Below are 23,255 nucleotides of genomic sequence, written 5' to 3'. Positions count from 1 at the left end.
ACAGTGTCAGAATACATCCAGCGCTTCAGGACGGTTAGGAACCGATGCTATTCGGTTCACGTGAGCGAAAAAGAAGCAGTCGAATTGGCGGTGGTGGGTCTATCATCATCGATCAAGGAAGTGGCCTCCCAGGCGGACTATCCTTCATTAGCACACATGGTGCAGAAGTTGTCAGCATATGAACAACGCCACCCGGATATCTACCAAGATAAATTCAAGCGCGTGGTTACCATGGTTGACGCAGGCGAAGATGAAGGTCCTACGGGAGAGCGAGAGGTCGCAGTAGCTGAGTGGACTCGAGCTGCAGGCCCAGTAACCTGCAAATGGGTAAAGCCACCAGGGCCTCCAAGAGGGTTCGACTTCGACGTGACGAAAACCGAGCAGATTTTCGACCTCCTACTCGCGGAGAAGCACATAAAGGTACCCGAAGGCCACAAGTTTCCTACGGTGCAAGAGCTGAACGGAAAGCCATACTGCAAGTGGCATAACACGTTCACCCACACCACCAACGACTGCAGGGTGTGGCGTCAGCAGATCCAAGTGGCGATAGAAAATGGGCGACTAATTTTTAACCAGTATGCCATGAAGGTCGACACACACCCCTTCCCCGCCGTCAACATGGTGGAGTTTACCCACCTTGGAGGGTGCCAGCCTGATTTCTCAGCCAACATCAACATGGTAGAGCTTGGACACCGCACTGAGAAGGACGGGGATGAGGACAGCTGCTCTCAGAGCAAGGACACGGAGGGGGCCGCTCCATGCGATCGGCTCCGTCAAGATGGCAAGCGCTACGTCACAGAGGGGGAAGTGAAGAACATAAGATACCAGCGACCCCTCTCTGATCACCTCCTCAACAAGTATGTTAGTCGATATGACCAAAGCCGGCGATACAACAACAATGATGAAAGAGGTCGTCTGACCAGAAACGACGAAAGGCATCGCCGGCATAATCATGATGAGGAGCGACAGGAGCGCCACGGCAGGGAGCAGGACGATACGGACAGGCATTGGCACTGCCCCTTCTTCAGACACTGCTGGGATTCCGGAATGAGCCGATTACCAACAATCGGCAACTGCCCAGAATGCAACCGGAAGAAGAAGGAGACTGCCAACGTATCTGTGTTCGAGCGCTTAGGGCCTCTCCCACCGCAACACAGACAGGCTGAGACCCCTCTGTTGGAAGATCTCGAGGATTCAGAAGACGAAGGGGAATACGAAGAAGACAGGTGCCACCGTCCAAGGTGGTGCCCTGACGGTCTCAGCCATACACAAAAACGCAGGGTTCAGCGATTGCGCGGTCTGGAGGAAGCTGAAAGGTTGTACTTGCATACGCTGAGGAAGGCGCGACCTGATCTGGCTGCGAAAGTTCAGAGGACCCTGGATGAGGAGGGACTGCCGCAAAGAAAAGAGTGGCGCCCCAAGCAAAAGAGAGCCGATGATGAAACATCGGCTGGCACGAACATGGTGTTCATTCGTCCGGCGGAATGTAGTACTCCACGATTACACAATGTACCCGACATGGACAACAGCAAGCGCACCAACGTGCTAAGGTCAGAGATTGGGCTGGTTTTGTCTGCCGGCCTGAGCGAGTAGCAAGACTACGTCAATAAGCAGCATGGCGAGGCCGATCCTTGCGATCGGCCCTCCGAAACTGATGAAGGGATATTACAAAACCTTCACCGAGCAAGCAACATGGAGGCCGATTCCAGCAATCGGCCCAAATTATCCTCACCATCCATTCTGCCTGGGATCAACGTTTGACCCAACAGGGACTACCTGAAGAGCCGATACCATCAATTCTCTTGACAGAATCGGCTCGGGGGGCACCTAGATGGATAAAACACGAGGATATGAAATAATACTGAGTATGGGGGCCGATACACAAATCGGCCTAAAATTTTTAAACATTTTACAGCCGATGCAAGGGCATCGACTTTAGAATTGAGAAATAGCCCCCATGAAAGAACTCCTCAAGAGAGTAGGTTAACAGCTCAGATCTTCTCTTCAAGAACAATGCTAAGGGCAGCTTGGGTGTCCAGATCAGGTTAAGGGTGGGTCGCATCAGATCCACCGAAAGAAGGGAGCCGATTTGACCTGCAGGGACGAAGAGGCGCATTGAGGAAACTCGGGGGGCAGCCCACCTTGAAGGCTCTCTGCAAGCCGATTTACGTGCAAATCGGCTGGCTCTGCATGATCAAGCCCAGGCTAATTCGGCTAAGTCTCGCCTCGAGTAAGGCTTGGGGGGCAGCAGGCCTGGTGGATGCTTTGTTTTTGCTCTGTTTAAAAGCCGATTGGGATACCAACGGCTGATCCTTCATTGCAACCTTCTTCACGAATGATGATTATTGAAGAACATTGTTAGGTTTGGTTGGGAAAGTTCGAAGGTTTCCCTGAAGATACTGCATTTTCTGCCAAATTTAGAAAATCATCGGTTGGAGAAGGGAAGGGCGAATCTTGAAGGACCGATACGGTGCTATCGGCTCAGTATGCATTGGCAAAGGGGACGAATCGGCAAGGTCAGTGGGAGAGGAAATCGGCAAATCAAATTGGGGAAAAGCTCTTCATTAATAAGAAAGATTTCTTACATAGTAGAACTGATTGCCCTCGAAAGGGGATACATTGCCCCGCCTACTTCGACGGATCCTATGCTAAGGGCCCTATCTACGGGCTGTTGCTGCCCTCGTCGTCGCCGTCATCGCCGCTGTCGGCGCTGCTCCCGGCCGGCTCGTCGTCACTGCTCCAGCGGCCGCCGGCAGGACCTTCATTGTCCTCGTCCTCCTCGTCGTCGTCGTCGTCGCTGTCGAAGTCGCTCAGATTTCCTGGCCAGGGGCAATGGCGCTTGGCCGGCGGCTCGTCGGGGGAGCTGTCGTCGTCGTCGTCCTCCTCTTCCTCCTCCTTCACCTCCTCAGAGGTGGCCCCGTCCCAGGGGAAGTGATCATCCTCGCTTTCTTCTACCGCTTCCTTATCGGCAAGGAAGCGGAGATCGCTCTCCCCGTCGGTCAGGGACCTGTCGTCCTCTGACCAGATGGAGAAGTCATGGTCTGACTCCTCCCCGGCCGCAATGGCGCGGCGGATGTTGGCCGCGTGGACTTCTGCTGGGTTGTACTCCGGCGTCGGCTCGCGGGATGTGGAGGACTGGTTGGAAAAATCCGATGGAGCAGAGGAAGAAGAAGACATCGTGGCGCAGGAGGGCTTTTCGAGATGCTAATGCGAAGAAGATGCAGAGGAGAACTGTTCGTAGCAGTTAAATAAAAGGGGACATAATAGAAATTCAATGCCACAGCAGTTTCTGAGGAAGTGGTGCCAAAACTGTCAAATCGTGCGGAGAAGTTGAGAAGGCAAGTTGGACTCTGCGACGGTTCTGCTCTGCCACGACATGACCCTACGAGAGAAAAGCATAATGATTTTGGAAATGTCATTTCCAAAACAGGGGGGGCATGTGTTATCACCAGAATTTGACCAAGCTAGAGGTGGGCCGCGATCAAGATGGACTTGAAGATATACATATAGAAGAGATATGTGAATCGGCCTTATTTACCAAGTTTGGGCTAGTTAGCCCGTGTATCTTAGTTTAGAAATTAGAGTTTGTCTCGTGCACGGTTTAGTGCACGCCCACATTAGAAAGTCCCCTGGACTATAAATATGTACCTAGGGTTTATGGAATAAACAACAACCAACGTTCAACACAAACCAATCTCGGCGCATCGCCAACTCCTTCGTCTCGAGGGTTCCTCCGGTAAGCACCATGCTGCCTAGATCGCATCTCGCGATCTAGGCAGCACGAGCCTGCCTAGTTGTTCATGCGGTGCTCGTACTGAAGCCTTTTTGATGGCGAGCAACGTAGTTATCGTAGACGCGTTAGGGTTAGCATCGTTCTTAGCATCATATGCTTGCGTAGTGCAACCCTTGCGCGTCTAGCCGTCCTTGTGCCTCATCATGGGTGCAGGGGCGGCACCCCGCTTGATCTTTATTTAGTAGATCTGATCCGTTATGGTCGCTCCTTGATTCATCAAGGATTAGTTTAATATCTGCAATAGTTAGGCCTTACAAAGGGTTGGAGGATCCAGCGGCATGCAGGGTGTAGTTTGCTGCCCCTAGACAGGACGTTCCGAGGATCAACCTAGTGTTGGTTTTTAGGCCTTGCCTAGGGCTGGCTTACGTTTACCGTGCGTGAGCGCGAGGCCCAATCGTGAGTAGGATGATCCGATTATGCGGTGAAAACCCTAGATCGTCGTGGATCTCATATGCTTTATCTTGATCAAGCAGGACCACCATATATTCGGCCACCTTGGACGAATCATGGGTGGATCGGCTCCATGAGCCGATTCACAGGATAACCTGAGAGCCGATCGAGGCTCGTATTTAACGTGTACGTGTGTGCCCTGCAGGAAACTAAGCGAGGCATCATCCACACCTTCCCCGACCGTATAGGTCAGGTGGCACGCCCTTGCGACCCGCATCGGCGCGCGACCAGGAGGCTTTGCGGGCCGTCGCTCTGAGGGACTGGGGCCAGCCGCAGCCCTAGTCATTCCCGGCTCTACGGTGTTGGCCAGTCACTGCCCGCCGGTGGGTTTCTGACGTCAACAATTCCGAAACATGAGAGCGTTCGAACTTCGGGACGAAGTTCAGTTTAAGGGGGAGAGGCTGTAATATCCCAGGTTTAGAGGCTATAAAATGAGAGAACACCAAAGTGTGCATTGCATTCATGCATAGAAAATCCGGGGAATTTTCGCGCTTTCAAATAAAACTTACCACAAGAATCGAAGTTTCACTTGACTTGCTGGAATTGAAGTAGATCATCAAGTCAAGCGCTATAAACTTCACTGTGATCTTTGTTAAAACCTTGTTTTGGGTAGAGATGATTTGATCTATGGATTAGATCAAATGGAATTATATTTACAACAACACATTCTTTAAGAATCAAACCCTAACTTATTAACACTTAAAAGCTAGCAACTACCTTTGTGTGTAAATTAATTCACTTCTAAACTTATTACCAAATAAGGTAAACCACAGGGTCTAAAGTGCATAAAAGCCACACATTCTTATTTAAATCATAACTTATTAAATATATGGAATATCATAAAACTGAATCCATTTACATTACAAATTATAGTTCAAACTATTTGAATAAAACTACTCATGAGTATTTTGAAACTCATATGATCATGCCTTGGTGCAATCAAACACCAACTATTCAAAATTGAGGAATAACCTTCAACCTTGACTTTTTGACCAATATTATAATATAAATCCAATCAAATATGATATAGTGACTCATCCACAATAATAAAACCATCCACAAGATATTTAGTAACAAATGCCACTTGGCTATCCAAATATAATTCATATGAGAGGATAATGATCTTGCCACATAGGATGAAAATATCTACATGACTTGCTTTCCAAGCTATGCCACCTCATGCTCAAAGGATTGCTATGGATGAGGGCATGACACCCAAGCACCTTACTCATCAAACCAACACAAGAGTCACCACCTATGTGTCATGATACTAGAGCTTGCCCAAGCCTATAAAAGGAGCCACACCCTTCATACATATGATCACCTTGTAGCATGATACAAGGAAACCAAACACTTGATACCTTCCATATGAATTAGCTAGGATCAAGATGAAGAAGCTAGGAGGTGGAGGCATGCCACAAGATGCAGGTTTATCAGATTTCCAGAAGAACAAGCTACATAAGATACCAAGGTAGAATTCCTAGGCAAGCCATATATTTAGAGGAGCATATCATCATCTCTTGAGTAGGACCATAGGATTTTTCCAAGACATTTAGAAGTGAGAGAGATTATAGATGCTAACCATAGCCATGTCTATCCTAGAGAATACTAGAGTAGTATTAAATCTTACTTGTTCAAACCAACCTTTAATCTTGGAGGTGAGAGCCATGCTCTATTAGTGAAACATAACCAAAGCTTATGCTCATATACTAATCTTAGTTGTGTATCACATGGGTGATCACCACTAAAACCCTAGTCCACATCTGACTTCCAATCCAAGGATCACTTTGGATCATAAATAGAACCCTGCCATACCTCATGCCTATTTATACTTAAATTTAGTGAAGCTTATGCAAAACCCTAAACCTTTCACATAGGATTCACTCCACATACAATATTAAGCCCTAACTTGTGCATCATGGATCACAAGTATAAATCAAGCAAGTTATAATTAAGCTTAAATGATATTTAAGTGATTAGAATGAAACCAATATCCAATTCTATTTTGTCTTCCAAGTAATTTATTTAGTTGACCAATAGAAATCATATATTATAGTTTGGACCATAACCTTAGCAAGTGAATAAACCATGATGAGCTTGGGATTTATCTTAAGTAATCCAAGCTAGAATTTGCTAAGCAAGATTATTAAAGATAGAGTTTATCAAACTATCTTCTTAAACCCTAAGAACTATCATACACATAAAATCATGAACCAATTTCATACCCTTTTCCATTTGTTAAACCCTAGCCATAATTTAACTATATGTGAGTAATCACTATGGTTAAGAAATAGAAAAGTATAATATGTTCACCATGCACATGTTCTAAATTTCAAATCATTTAAACAGATTTGATTCTAAAATTAAAAGCAATTGGGTTGAACCCTAAAATTTATCTATTTTTAATTTTAACTTGTGCCTCATAAGAACCCCAAATTAATCATTTATAAAATGGTTGTTTATAAACAAAACAATACAGTAGGTAGCATTATCAAATTGTTTTGATATTAAAATATTTTAGAACCTGCAAAAATAAACAGAATTCAAATTTGAATTCAACTAACAAATTCAAAACAGAAAATAAAAAGAGAAAATAGAAAAGAGAAGAGAGAGGGAAAGCTCACCTGGCTTACCTGGCCGTGCAGCCCATCACCACCACGTCGACGAAGCCCAAAGACCAGCCCAGCCCACCAAAGAAAACGACCCAACCCACCTTACCAATTCGTCGAGGAAGAAAAGGAGCATCGTCGTCTTCCTCAACGACGACAGCGCACAGGGGCACCCCGGCCACCTCACCGTGATGGATAGGGACGCCCTGGACGTTGTCAGACATCTCAGAACCGCGCCCAACTCCTCTCGCGTCCGAACCTATCTAAAAGCATCTCGATTCGTGCTCGTTTGCAGTACCAATGTCACCGCCACATCTCGGCCGTCGCCGGCGGTGAACTTCCTAATTTGACCTCCTCTGGCCCTATAAATACCTCCGTAGCATCGCCGTGATCTCCTTGTTCTTCGCCGCCCTTCCATTCTCTCTCTAGCCCTCTCTATCTCTCACTAGAACCACCGCCATGGCCGGCCAGTTCTCCGGCTAGCCGTCGACAGAGGCCACCCCGAGCTCGATTGAGCGGTCCAGGAGGAGTGCCTGGACCTCAGGAGCACACTGGAGGAGCAGAGCATCAAGGGGAGCAAGGAATCGACACAATCTCGACGTTCCCTTCTGCAGCACATCGCCGGGAAAGCTCCAATCGCCGTCGTCTCCGTCGACCATCGCCGGAGCCGACCACACCTTGAGCTTCAGGGTGAGCATACGCGTCTATCGCACCTACTCTCGCTTCCTGGCATCGCCTGTAGCCCTAATTCGCATGTTGGCCGGAGTAGCACCGCCGCAGTACCCATCGCCGGCGAAGCTCCGGTGATCCCCTTGCCAAACCAACACCACCAGTCGCTTCGTCTCGTTGTACTCGTTCGATAGAGCCTAGCCGCGCATCCCGGGAGGCCGTAAATCGGCGGCGCCACCATCTGCTGACCGCCGGCGTTTAACCGCCGGTGAGGTCAAAGGTCCTAGTCAACTTTGACCGGTCCTTGCTTGCGTGGCAGCCGACGTGGACACAAGCCCCACTAGTCAGTGTCTAGGGCTAGATCTGAATCGGTATGTTTAGTATTTGTTGTTTAATTTTAAAAACCAGTAAATTGCTGAAACTTTGCAAAATCATAGAAAATTCATTTCAACTCAGAAAAATATAAATAATATATCAAAATGCTCAAAAAAATAAACTCTATTCAAATAAAATATAAAACAAAAATGTGTGTCAAAATAAAAATTCATTTATTTTTAACTTCTTTATTAATTATGCCATTTCAATTATTTAAAATACAATTTGAATTCAATAAATAGTTAAGTTTAAAAATTAAATTTGAACTATTCAGTAACTAAGTAAAATGTTAAGATTAATTTTATTTATCATATTTGCATTAACTTAATTATTAGTGATAATTCATAAACCCTAATTTGAAAATTCTAAATTTCTATAATAATAAATCAAGAAAATATTAAAAACCAATATTAATGTGGTAACTTAAATATTGTGAGCTCAAACATTTTTAATTAGAAAGTTATTATTTTAAAACCTAACAATAATTAGGAAAACCTGATTTCTAGATTAAACCCTAAGTAGTGTTTCTCTTAATTATTAAATCACTTAAAAATAACTAAAGTGCTAATACCCTCATTATTTTGTTACAAAGTAATTAGTGACCACAACTATATTGCCAATTAACATTTTAGGAGTTGTATCACAATTTAGAAACCCTAGTTTTACTATAAGTTAGAATCTGGATCCCATTATTTTATATGATCATTTCAAAATGCTTTAACCCTAAAACCCTAGTTGCTTATCACATGTGATCATGTGAATTTCACCTTGCATAGAGAACCTTATTATGTGACCAACAAATACAAGTCATGATCCACCAAAATAGAACCAATTCACATGAGTCATCATTCCATGTCTTTATTATTTTTTAATAAAACTTGTATAACCAATTAGTGCCACCTAGGTATAAACCCTAACTTGTTAATTGGGTTAGTACCAATGATCACTATCCTATATACCATACCATTAAGATCAACCTCAATCATCAAACCCTAGTAGCACCATAATGATAAACCCTAATACCAATCTTGTGTAGTAATGCACATCACATGCTCTTATTCCACTAAACCCTACTTAGGAAATGATAAGCCACCTAGCTTAGAAACCTTAGTGATTACTTAGTGAATCAAATAGGAAGATATAGTAAACCCTACCTCACAACACCACCTTGACAACCATCCTTTGATATGATACCATAATCAACCATAGTAATAAACCTGCTAATACTTGCTACATATAGATCAATTCTATTTAAGAACCCAACTAGTTCCTATTAGAAAACTAAATGAATCCAATAGAAAACCATAGAAACCATAGTTCTTATTTTAAATACTTATTAAATCTTAATCAACATGTTCTTCAAAAGTTATTCTTTTGAAGTTTAAATAAGTAATTATCAACCATGTCCTGTAAAACTTAAAATTGACAACTGTTCTTTACATTTTATCCCACTACTATCCTTTGTGTATATGCTTGTTATGTTGCATTATATTACTTGCTTATGATCTTAATATCACCAACCTTAATAAGAATCTTGTTTGAGAACCATTCTAAAAGTGTAACAAACCCCAAAGAAATCTTTACAACTCATCCATCCTAAATCATCGAGATTAGGTTACGCTCGGGACGATTGCATCTCATACTATGCATTATAGCATCTTTGCCAGTTCTTTAAACATTGTCCTTACCGGACAATGATGGTATTTCAGAATTTGGAGTTCTCACGTACCGAAGCTTTTGCCTGCATAATCTTGCAGTCAAGAAAGGCAAGTTCATCGCTTGCTCATGTCATTTGATTATTTTTATCAAATTATATGCAAAGTACTATACTTATCACTCTTGCATTGAAAAGCAAATATTATTTTACAATTATGAATATGACTATGTGGTGGGCAATGGAACCATGGTATGTGTTGATTGGTGGAGGTTCCATTGCACAGGTACTATTCATCTAGGACTAAGTACCAATGCCGTCCAGTGATTCTAGCGCCGTACATACCGCGTTGACCATAAGATCTATAATGGCTCTGGGGAAGTCAGCTGTATCTTTTCCCTCTCGCATGCCAACGGACTGGTAATAAGGGCTGCCCGTATCAGTCTATCTTTGGTAAAGGTGGGGACATGTGGTCCTGCACAGTCTACCATTAGATATAGGAGAGGGTAGACTTAGTATCGGTCTATGAAGGATTGTAAGGGTTGTCCGGATCAGTCTATCTATGGTGTATAGAACAGGGCACATAAGTTGTTCGGATCAGTCTATCTTTGGTAAAGGTGGGGACATGTGGTCCTGCACAGTCTACCATTAGATATAGGAGAGAACAAGTGCCTGTGTTAGTCTACCCATAGATATAGGAGAGGACAGACTTACAAAAGGGTGGGTCTGCGGGGTCGCGGAGAAGGCAGTGATTGGCTTGGATCTTACACCTGGCCCCACACCAAGGAAGTGTGGACGAGAAACGCGTCTCGGTAAGGTATCAAGGATAAGTTCTCTTATGGGAAAAGTAACGCACCTCTGCAGAGGATACTGAATTGTGACTGTCACTCCCTGTTCCGGGAAGGGAAGCTATGACGCGGCAGGAAAGGAACTCCATGAAGTTCTAGTCAACCTGTGAAGACTGACGGGCATAGTTTTCAGAATAAAATAAACCTTTTGAAGAAATGATTATGAAAACTTGCATTCGCCTATGACTTTCTGGTCTGTGGCTGTAGCTAGTGCATGATACACCTATTCCCTAATATGAACTTGCTGAGTACGCTCGTACTCATCCCACTCTTAAATCCCCTGCTTAGCTATGGAGGCATCGGAGGATGAACTACCGTGGAGCTCGAAGACGAAGGAGTCAACTGCAACAAGATGGAGAATCCAAGCAAAGAAGTCAATGAAGTCAACTGCTGCAGCAACTTAAGTGGAAACTTAGACTAGTAATAGAAGGGAGCCTTTCCCTAATCTTAGCACCTAAGTAGCTAGAATTCTATAGCAAGCCCAGTATCTCTGGTGATAGTGTTAGCAATAAGTTAGATTACGAGTCGTTCTTCTGGAGCTTTATTTGAAGTTTTACCTCACTGTAAAGTAGGAGGCTGTGTTGATCTTCTGTAAACAGCTTGTGTATCCTTCTATAGACATATCTTGGACTCGCATATGTTTCTGTTGTACCACTCTGAGGGATGTAATATGAGTGGAACGGTGTTTCACTTGTGTTATGTCAACGACTTGTGTACTACACCATGCAGTGGTACGCTGGGTCACCACAGATCCCAAGAGATTCCCTCACTTAGAGAAGAAACGGTTTGGTGGAAGTGTAGATCTAGATCTCCTCTCCCAAATCCTCAAATATGAGCAAGAATGGTTGGAGGAATCAAGGGGGAGAACAAGTTCTTCAAATGGTAGCAATGTAGGAGAGAGAATGGGAAGAACTAGTTGCTCAAGGTGGAAGAAGGGTCTATTTATAGCTAAGGGGGAAAAATAGCTGTTGGGGGAAAAAGACAGAAAATCGGGCAGAAAAAATAGTCAGAAAAACGGCCCAGCCGGCTGCCAGGCCGGCCGGCCGGATTTGGCGCTGATGCGGCCGGTGGCCCATCCGGCCGGACCGGCCCAGCAGCCGGGCGGCTGCACACAGCGCGCGGGCGGCGATAAGGGGAGGAGCTCAGTCCGGAGCAGGCCCTGGTCGGGCCGGGAGGTGGCCGGGCGGCCGGAGGCAAACCGGCAGTGGGCCGGAGTGGACCGGCAGGCCCACTGGACCTGCCCCGGATGGCACAAGCGCCGGGCCGGTTTCGGCCGGGTGGGCCGGGGCCCGGCAGGCCGGCCGACCGGCCGGCTGCTCCTCCTCCTTTTTTTCTTTTTCTTTTCTTTTTATTCTTTTCTCTTTTCCCCTTTTCTTTAATAACTTTTGCTCCCGAACCCCGATTCGAATGAAACCAGTTTTGTTTGGAAGACAACAACAAATGCTATCCTATGGAAAGTGAAAACACAAGAATCTATAGGAGGGGATTTTATCATGAATATAAAAGGTAGAACCTTATATCATGAATAACCGGTAAAATCACCCAACATCGAAAACGCAATAGAAGATGCATGTGAACTCCGTTTTCGATGAACTTGGGCTTGTTGTAAAGCTAGCAACAAGCTCAAGAACCTCACACCGAGAAATACCAAGAAGCAATAAGAATATGCAACGCATGCAAGGATTGAGCTCCCTAAGACGATGTGATCAAGTTACCCAACCGAAAGCCCCTCTTAATAGTGCGGCTATCTATCCTATAATCCGGTCTCCCAACATCCACCTTGAGACCGGTAAAAAAGGAAAACCTAGCAAGGCCATACCTTTGCCTTGGGCATCCCGCTTGATCTTGATGATAACTCTTCAAGCTTCACTCAAGCCGGAATGCCTCTCTTGATCAATGTTGCTTTGTGAAGACTCACAAATGCTCCCCCATACACTATGATGGGAAAGCTCCATTGATACACATCTTCACATGTCCATTATCACCGAATGGACGACAAGCTTCAAGCATGTGATCCACTCAAGATGCTCATCTTGAACTTGCCCAACTCAACCTTGTATCTTCTCATACTCACTTAAGATAGAGCATGGCTAATATTGAGTTCCACATAAGAACTCCATCTTCATTTCTTCTTCTTGATCATATCACATATATATCTTCATACCGATGATCTTGATGCCAATACACAAGGTATACCTTTATCTTCATGGCATCCATACTTGAATCCAACACATGGAGTACAAGTAGTACCTATGGAATATTCCTTCATATAAACTCAATGAAAACATTAGTCCATAGGGGTTGTCATTAATTACCAAAACCACACATAGGGGCAATGTACCCTTACAATCTCCCCCATTTTGGTAATTGATGACAACCATAATAAGAGGGTTTATATAATGAATATTAGTGACAAGTACGCAACTTATCCGAGAATAAGTTGTATACAAGAGGTTGTATTTGATATGGTCAAGTAACACAAAGCAACTAGTCCATATCAAAACCGACTCTACTCACACAACTACAACAAATGCAATGGATGTGAGTAGAACCAATATATATAGAGAAAACTCCCCCACAATGTATGCACGTGTGATGAATATGAATTCATTGCATACATTGTCAAGATTAACCTTTGGGATAGTTTCCACTATATATATACAACCATGCAAGACATATAAATATGGAATGCATGAGAGGCAAAACACTTAAGCACAAACCAAGCTTAAGTATAAAACCATTCCCTTAAACCCTCTAAACTTCTCCCCCATTGGCATCGAGTGCCAAAATGGGTGAAAAATTTAGAAAGCCAATATAATGTGAGTTCCTCCCCAAGGTGTGCACTTCTCATAATTTGAGTGGAATCAAATGCACATATCCAATGATGAGTACTTGAAGGAAGTCAAACTATATTGAGAATCAAGATTGCACAAGGATAACATGGTGAAGTAAGTTTTAACAAATAAAGCAAGCAATCAAAGATCCAATTGGACAAACAAAGATATTATGATAAGAAAGATATAGTGCTTCTAAAAATAAGAAAGCTCCCCAAGGTTCGTGCACAATTTATAATGTTTGCATTTGAATACAATATGCACAAACATGGAATCCTCACTCCCTCTATATCATTTAGAACACACCCAAGATAAAAATAATATGCTTATCAAGAATAACTTGAGTCCAACAATTACGAGATATGAGTGCATGAAGAAAAACAAGTAAACCAAGCACTCATAAATCTTCTTTACCAACACCACTAAAAGCAAAAGGGTAAAAGATGGTTGGCAAGGAACAAGGATATCAAGTTGATGGATTAACGCTCTCATGTATATAAGTTTCTAAAGTGGACATAGTGATCCATAAAGAAACATGCACACACAAGAGGTTAACAAAATAAATAAGACATGATATCCAAGATGAAGTCATAAAATATACCAAGGATGTTTGCTTAAAAAGCATATATAGCCTATGGCTCCAATTTACACACTTGCGGTATATGAATGAGCTTCAACCAAGAAAATCTCAAAAACATCACAACTAACAATAAGGGAAGTAAAGCTAGTTGGAATGTTTTGAGAGAGGCAACAAGTATCACAAATATGGATTTATTTCACGATTTCATCAATATTGTACACAAGAGCTCTTTGAGGAATTGATATGCAATAAATTGCTAGAGGGCATATTTGTGATAGGTGAATCATAAATATGATATATATATATATATATATATAACCTATCATATGCATCTTCTCAAATTACTCAAATGTACAATAAGAAGTTTTTCTTTTAAAAGTATTTTTCAAGAATCGCAATTCGAAATAAAGAATTTCATGCCAAGATGCAACCTACAAGAGGTTGGATGCTATATGAGTATGCATGAATAAGATACTTGTTACCGAGATAGCAATGGCATGATGTAGTAGATACGAGTTCATCGAACATCCTAGCTTGACTCCAATTATCATATGGTGACAACACCTTCCTTATAAATGAGACAAGCTGACATAGGCACCCCGAATGGGCCTGCCATAGATGGTACCCGGGATTTACTGAAGGCCCACTATCCGAAGAATAAGAAGATTCGGGAGCCCAAGATGTATTAAGGAAAGCTAGAGTTGTAATAGGAAGTATTATTTGTAATCTGGCGGGACGAGTTAGAAACCGTCCCGAACTCTGTAACTTGTACGATACGAAACCCTCGGCTCCACCTCCTATATAAGGGGGAGTCGAGGGACAAAGAAAGGATCGAATCTACTGTCAACATAACCCTAGTTTTCATAATCGCCGAGTACTTTTCGCCTAAACCTTCGAGATCTACTTGCCCTCTACTTCTAGCAAAACCCTAGTCTACAATCAGTAGGCATTGACAAGTTAATCCTTTGTCAATTGGCGCCGTCTGTGGGGATTAGAGGCTGCAAGGATCTGATCTCGATGGCACGTTCAAGATCTTCGACTTCATCAACAGCAAGCAACGCGATGGATCGAGGTAACAAGGGAAAAACTGATCTATTCAATTTTATTCCTCACCCGCCCTCCCGTATGGATGCATGTGCCTATCTGGAGGAGCCCATCGTCATGACGTTCGGAGAATTCCAATTTGGCGTCAACAAGGAAGGATCCTACCGTCTCGAAGTTCCGATCTCGTCGGAATTTTCAGCGGTCGACTCCAACTTTTCGTCGACTGACGAGGAGTTTTCGTCGACATACTTCGTCGACAACAAGGCAAGCGGAAAGCTCGCCAAGATCTTCAGCAACACATCCTTCGAGTCATCTGCGGACTCCTTTATAAGCAGCGACTCCGACAGCGTCGACAGCTTCAACTTCATCGACAAGTCTGCTGCCATCGGAAAGGTCTTCACCACTCTATATGATGGTGTCACCAGTATCGACAAAAACCAATGCACAAAATACCATCAGATCTATGTGGTAGAAGGGGCAGGCACATCAGACCCGCCAACATCAGAGGCTTTCGACGAATTGGGAAATCCATACGTCGATCCCGCTGATCTCAGACATGGTCTAGGCACCAAATATCCTGGATCCACAACTCGCGCAAGAGTACAGCTCCCGCAAAGTGCGTGGGATAGGGCTGCGAAAGCCATGGATGGTTCAGAACCCATGACCAACACCGCTACTGCACAAGAACTTCAAGCATATCAATATAGACTTGCTCGAGTAAGCAGAGAGTTGGAAAAACAGACAGCATCCTTGAATAGGAGAAAAGAAGCAGCTTCCGCATCAAGCAGACGCCGGGCAGATTTAAGTCGCCTTTCAGGAAATACAGGAGATAGTCACAGAGAAGCTCGGAGGAGAGCAATGTCTCGACTGCAAAACATACCTGAAGCAGAAAGAGGAAACATAATCCAAAATCTCGACATGTCCTTTATGTCGATCGACGAAAGAGGAAATATCATCCCGAAAACGCCAGAGGCAGGTTACATGGCAACACAAGCATACATCTTGGCGTCCAGACCACCTCCTGGGGACCCGAGAGAACCATTGTTCAATATGGCAATGGCTGGAGTAGGGGTTATGGGAACAGCGTTTGCAACAACGCCTCCCGAAGAAAATCCCAGACAAAATAGTCCACGACCCGCTGCAGCAGTTCAAGACCCACCAAGAGCAAGTGGAGCAAGAGACACAGCAGTCCAATTAAGGGTGGACAGAGCGCGACAAGAAAGGAGGGACCGTCAGTACTCGCCAGAGCTTGCCGACGAAGATATGTGTGGGCTCCCATGCTTTACGAGAAGAGTGCGAAAAACTCGAGTCCCAAAAGGGTTCAAGTTACCCGAGAATTTCAAGAAGTTCGACGGCCTGCAAGATCCCGAGGATTGGCTCGTGGATTATCTCGAGATGGTGAAACTGGTAGGAGGAACCAGAGCAACAGCTATGCAAAGTATCCAAGTTCACCTGAGTGGTGCCGCAAGATCTTGGATAAAGAAACTCCCCTTGAACTCCATCGACAGCTGGGAAACCTTTGAGGACATCTTCGTGAAGAACTTCCGATCCACCTGCAAAAAACCCGCGTCGTTGGAAGAATTACGAGCGTGTCGACAAAAACATGACGAGTCGATGAGAAAATATATACAGCGGTGGAACATTATCAAAAACTCGGCAGAAGACATATCTGACGAGAGGGCAATAGATGCGTTCGTGGCAGGAATCCGGCGAGCAGACTTCGTCGAGGACTTGGGGAGAACTAATCCCAAGACAATCTCAGCGTTGATGGAAATCGCTAACAAGTGGGCAGATGGAGAAGACGCAATATACAACAAACGACACAGGTCGCCAGAAGAGGATCGTAGTCGAAACTATCAAAATAGAAGGCGATTTTCTCGCCAGTTCTACAACAACGATGCTCCCGGCCACATATCAGCTGGTTTTCGAGGAAACCCTGGTGGAAACAGTCGAGATGATTATCAAAGGAGCAATGAGCAACAAGGCGACAATAGAGGTGATTTTCGCGGCAACAGACAAAATAGTGGACCAAGAATTCAGAGACCTTACGTGTCTCCCGAAGAGATGATGAATGGTCCGTGTCAAATGCACTTTTACCTCGACAACAATGGAAAGAGACAGTCAGGACATCTCCAGAAAGACTGCCGCAATTTTCAGGCAATGTTGCGAGCCGCAGGAATCGCAAATGCCCAAGCAAATAACAGAAATCCTCGGGAGCCAAGGAGCGAGATTCACCTTCCACCTCCTCCCGCAATAACCGAAGAAAATCGACACCAGCTCAGAATAGCGGCAGCACCACAACCACCCCCATATGTCGATCCCAATTCCAATGGCGCAGTTTTGATGATTCAGAAAGCTAGGCCGTCCAACAGGGCGCAGAAGGTCATATCTCGACAAGTGTTTATGGCAGAGAAGATGCCTCCACCAACAGTCGAGTATCTAAATTGGTCAGGGCAAGACATAGGCTTCACAATCGCGGATCACCCGCAGCAAGTTCCTCGACCAGGACAATCAGCACTTATTCTACCCGCAGTAATTGCTGGGTTCGACGTGTCGCGAGTTTTCATAGATGGCGGCAGCAGTCTAAACCTCATGTATGCAGACACATTGAGGAAGATGAACATATCCCTGGCAAACTTGAAACCAACTGACACACGCTTTCACGGGATCACACCAGAGAAGCCAAGTTACCCATTGGGCAAGATCAACCTCGACGTTCAGTTTGGAACCCGAGAAAACTACAGAATAGAGAACCTGGAGTTCGAAGTTGTGGATTTCCCGTCGCAATATCACGCTTTGTTGGGACGACCAGCGTACGCCAGGTTCATGGCAGTGCCGCATTATACATATCTGTTGTGGAGGCTGCCTGGGCCTAAGGGACCTATCACAATCAAAGGAAGCTTTGCACTATCCGATAAATGCGACAAGGATTTTCATCGACTGTCAGAAACTTTCGGGATGCAAGCAGAATATGCGGCACCTAGGTTCACTGATTATGATGTGCTGCCTGAGGTAGGAAGACCTTCTAAGGAGCCAACTTTCAATATAAATAAAGATTCAAAAGAGGTACAGATCCACCCGACAGATCCAAAGAAAACGACGTCCATTGCTACAAACATGGATGTCGCATAGGAAAGCGCGCTCGTCGAGTTCCTCCGTGAGCACTAGAAAATCTTCGCATGGTGTCCAGCCGACATGCCAGGAGTACCCAGGGAACTTGCCGAGCACCACCTCAATTTGGATCCTCTTGCACGACCAGTAAAGCAACCTTTGCGGCGTTTTTCAGAGCCTAGCCGCAAAGCTATGTTATCAGAAATAGATCGACTCAAAGATGCCGGGTTCATCAGAGAAATATCTACAGAAGCCACATGGGTAGCTAATCCAGTGATGGTGCCGAAGAAACACACAATAGTCCTTCGCATGTGCGTCGACTTTACGTGTCTCAATAAACATTGTCCCAAGGATCACTTTCCCCTCCCAAGGATCGATCAAATCATCGACTCCACGGCAGGATGTGAACGTCTTTCCTTCCTGGACGCATATTCTGGTTATAACCAGATCAGATTGAAAGAAGAAGATGAAGCCAAGACAGCGTTCATCACACCTTATGGCGTGTTTTGCTACAAAACAATGCCCTTTGGTCTGAAAAACGCGGGAGCAACATATCAGCGGATGATGCAGAAGTGCCTAGCAACACAGATCGGGAAAAATGTACAAGTCTACATCGACGATGTCGTAATAACATCAAAGAAAGGGTCAACGTTGATTGAAGATTTGAAGGAAACCTTCGACAACCTCGACAAGTTCTGCCTCAAGCTGAACCCGACAAAGTGCTCTTTTGGAGTACCCGCAGGAGAACTTCTCGGGTTCTTAGTATCAGCAAGGGGGATTGAAGCTAATCCCGAAAAAATACAGGCCATCGTCACTATGAGAAAGCCAACAAAGTTGAAGGAAATACAACAGTTAACGGGGCGAGTCGCAGCTTTAAGCAGATTCGTCGCCAGGCTAGGAGAAAAGGCGCTGCCGTTTTATGCATTGATCAAGCAAGGAGAAAAATTTCAATGGAACGAGGAAGCAGACAGAGCTTTCGAGAATCTCAAGCGAGCAATTTCGACACCGCCGATATTGGTGGCGCCAAAAGAGAAAGAACCTCTCCTCTTGTACATTGCAGCTACACCTCAGGTGGTCAGCACGGCCTTAGTGGTCGAAAGGGAAGAAGAAGGCAAGCTTCATGGAGTTCAAAGGCCAGTATATTTCATCAAATCTTGTCGCCGTCAAAACAGCGGTACCCGCAATATCAAAAGCTAGCATATGGAGTATTCACGACAGCAAGAAAACTGCGGCATTATTTTTCGGCTCACCCGATAATAGTGGTCAATGAAGCTCCCTTATCAAATATACTGAACAACCCAGAAGCTACGGGTCGTGTCTCCCTTTGGGGAATAGAACTTTCCCCTCGGGACATCACGTATGAAAAAAGAAAAGCAATAAAGTCACAGGTCTTACCAGATTTCATTGCAGAGTGGATGGAGCTACAAAACACGGGACCCCCAGATTTATCGAGGACTTGGACCATGAACTTCGACGGGTCCAAGAGATTGGAAGGTGCTGGAGCAGGCGTGATATTAGTTTCACCTGAAGGCGACAAGTTGAAGTATGTTCTGCGGATGACGTTCCCAAACGCATCTAACAATGAAGCAGAATATGAAGCTCTCATACATGGGATGAAGATGGCGAAAGCTTGCGGTGCAACCCGACTGAAAATTTTCGGCGACTCACAGTTGGTAGCTCAGCAAGTAATGAACCAATGCGACGCAGTCAACGAAAGTATGATAGCATACAAGGAGGTGTACAATGAGCTGGAGAAGCTATTCGATGGTTGTGAAGTAAACCACATCAGCAGGATGAGCAACGATGAAGCCGACGTTCTCGCAAACATCGGGTCACAATGCCTCGCAATCCCTCCAGGTGTGTTCTGGGAAGAGATTAGCGAGAGATCAACAAAACCAGCAAAAATAAAGGAGAAAAAAGAGAAACCTTCGAGTATCACCAAAAACATAGCAGAAGAAGAAGAGCAAGAGCTAGTCATGATGGTGCAAGTCCCTTGGATGCAGGCTTACATATCCTATATCCTAAGGAAAACGTTACCCGACGATCCAGTTGAAGCAAGGCGAATAATTAGGCGATCAAAAGCTTTCACTGTGGTAAAAGGGGAGCTGTACAAAAGCAGTATCTCGGGTGTGCTACAACGGTGTGTTACACCCGAAGAAGGAAGGATCATCCTAAAGGACGTGCATGAAGGAATATGTGGGCACCACGCGAGTAGCAGAGCTATTGCGGCTAAGGTTTTCAGAGCAGGATTTTATTGGCTAACATCAATCGAGGATGCGAAGGAAATAGTGCGAACTTGCGATGCGTGCCAAAGATTTGCGGCAAGACCTCACTCTCCTGCCGCAGAACTTATGCCAATCCCATTGTCTTGGCCCTTTGCTCAATGGGGTCTCGACATGGTAGGTAAATTACACAAAGCTTCGCCAGGAGGTTATGAGTATATGCTTGTTGCTGTCGACAAGTTTACAAAATGGATCGAAGCAAAGCCGATAAATTCACCGGACGGCGCGTCAGCGATTAAGTTCGTGAAAAGCATCGTCTTCAGATTTGGAGTTCCTCACAGTATTGTGACAGACAACGGCAGCAATTTCACGTCCAAGGAGTTCAAAGCATACTGCGCAGAAGTGGGCATCAAATTGAGTTTTGCGTCTGTCGCGCATCCTCAGACCAATGGACAAGTCGAGAAGGCCAATGGCATCATCTGCAATGGCATCAAGAAACGCCTGCTAGGCCCATTGGAAAAAGCTAGGCATACTTGGCCGGAGGAGTTACAAAGTGTGTTGTGGAGTATCCGAACAACACCAAATACGGCGACACAGGAAACACCGTTCTTTCTGGTTCATGGAGCTGAAGCAGTCTTGCCGATAGAAATAGAGCACGATTCTCCAAGAGTCACAGAATATGACGAAGAAACATCAAGAAAAGCTTTGGAGGATGATGTCGATGCACTCGATGAAGCTCGAGACGAAGTCCTGTCAAGAGTCGCCAAATATCAGCAGGACCTGAAAAACTATCACAGTCGACGATTGCGGCCAAGGTCTTTTCAAGTTGGTGACTTAGTTCTGCGGCTCAACCAGAAAAGTCACGAAAAACTAGAATCACCATGGCTTGGACCCTACATCGTCACAGAAGTAATCGAAGGAGGAGCATACAGAATCAAAGACAAGAAGACAGGGATTGACGAGCCAAATCCCTGGAATGTGGCACAGCTCAGGCGTTTCTACGCCTAGGTGTCGAAAATATAGTCCTCCTTTGTAAATCTTCAATGTACTGAAACGCCCACGAGTTTTCAGACGCACTCTTTTCCTTTTTCGGGGCACCGAGTGGGGCCGGGAAAGGTTTTTAATGAGGCGGGCTCGTGGTGCTGCAATATAATAAAGATAGTGGAATTATATATCTTCTTCTCGACAAGATCAGGGGTTTTTTCCCTACATGATACAATATATATATAAACACAGTGTCGACAAACGCAAAAGAAGCATATTGCCTTGGTAAACATACCTCGCCAAAATAAAAAGAGATACAGACAAAATAGTGATCAACAAAAGACTCGGGGGCTTACACCAACAAAAATAGTATACAGTGTATATTATCTTGCCTTGGGACAACCTCGCATGATATTAAACAAAAGACACTGCAATCAAAACGCCCGGGGGCTTGGCGATAAAAATAAAATACAATGACTTTACAATATAGCTCGTCTATACAGGATACAAAGTTCGGAATAAATGTCAAGGATTTCCCAATATATTATCTATGGTTAAGCGCTCGTTATTTACAGCGCGAGTACTATGCTCAGCATAGCTACCCTTCACGAAGAATTCGGAATCCATCCGAAGAAGTTCATCCATCATATCTTCAGCAACAGGAGTAACTATGTCATCATATTTGCCGAAGTTCCTCTTCCTCTTCGACATCTTCTCCAGGCATTTTGGGACAATTTGCCCTACATCTAACTTCGGGTAGCAAATCTTTATCATGATCATCGCAAACCTTGCACCAGCAGCTAGTTGGGCTCGTACAAAGCCGTGGATGCGAGGAGCATCTCGAAATTTGTCCATCAATGCAGGAAGGGTTTCTGGCATCTTATTGCGAGGAAACATGGTACCATACACCAGAGACAAAGTTCTTGTACAGAAGTCAAGATATTCGCGAACCTGAAGTGCACGATCTTGAAATCTCACGATTTGGCGGGTCCGCTCAGGTGTACCCCAAAAAGTCGATCCGTGCTCATGTGCAAGCCGAAGGAGAACATTGGAACGAGCCTCGACACGTTCATCTTCAGTTATAGGATCCAAAAAAGCACCTATGGTTTCATAAAACAATTCAGTGGGCAATAGGAGGCAAGCAGCAAAGGAAAACGAAGAAGCAAGATAAAGACAATGAAACTTACCCGCCATATCCAAACTAGCATCTGTTAGCAGCTGCAGCATAGAATTCTCTCGAGATGCAGCCGCGTCAGCTTCAGCAACAGCATAGTCCTTTTCAGCAATGGCAGTTTGTGCCTGTTGGAGTGCAATTTCTTCGGCTTCAGATGACTTACGAGCTTTCTCCATCAGCACAAGTGATTGCTTCTTCACGAACTGCAGTTGGTGTCGAAGTTTGTCTAACTCTTGCGGCAAGGAATCCTCGGCAGACGAAGCATCAGCAGGAGTTCTCCTTGGGGGAGAAGGCAAAATATTGGAAGAACCAGGAGCTGGCGTATAATTGTCAAAAATTAACTGGAAAAAGAAATATTTCGACATCAATCACTGAGCAAAGATAGATTTTCATTCATCTCCATAATATATACATGTCTATTACAAAAGAAGGACCTTCTAGAGGGATACTGAAATAGTTCTCGCCAATAACACTACGGCGACAAAGCCAAAAGAAAGAGGAATGCTAAAAAAGAAAAAGCAGAGGCATTCAACTAGACCTCCGGCTTTGATGAGCTAGGAGTCGAAGATGGCTTGATCCCGATATAAGCCAGGATTTTCCTCGTGTTGGGCTTAGCTGCCTTGATCAAAGTCCTCCACCTTGACTGTTCTATCTGATCAGTGTCGCCAACTTTCGACCAATCGATAGACTGCTGGCTGTGAGCAACCAAGGCGACAGTATTCTCCACGGCAATCTTCATATTCTCATGGCGCACCCTTAACCCAAGATCTTCAGACGGATTGAAACACTTGGCGAGGTCAAGGAAAGTTGCGGGTTCCTCTTTCTTTGGGAAGAAATAAGGAAAAAGCCGCGACAACCCCGCTTTAGCCTGATCAATGCCTCCGCGTGCCTCTGATCCATGAACTTCA

This window comes from Lolium perenne, chromosome 5, assembly GCF_019359855.2.
Source record: "Lolium perenne isolate Kyuss_39 chromosome 5, Kyuss_2.0, whole genome shotgun sequence".
NCBI lineage: Eukaryota > Viridiplantae > Streptophyta > Magnoliopsida > Poales > Poaceae > Lolium > Lolium perenne.
The sequence above is the reverse complement of the archived record's forward strand: the minus strand, read 5'-3'. Positions refer to the sequence as shown.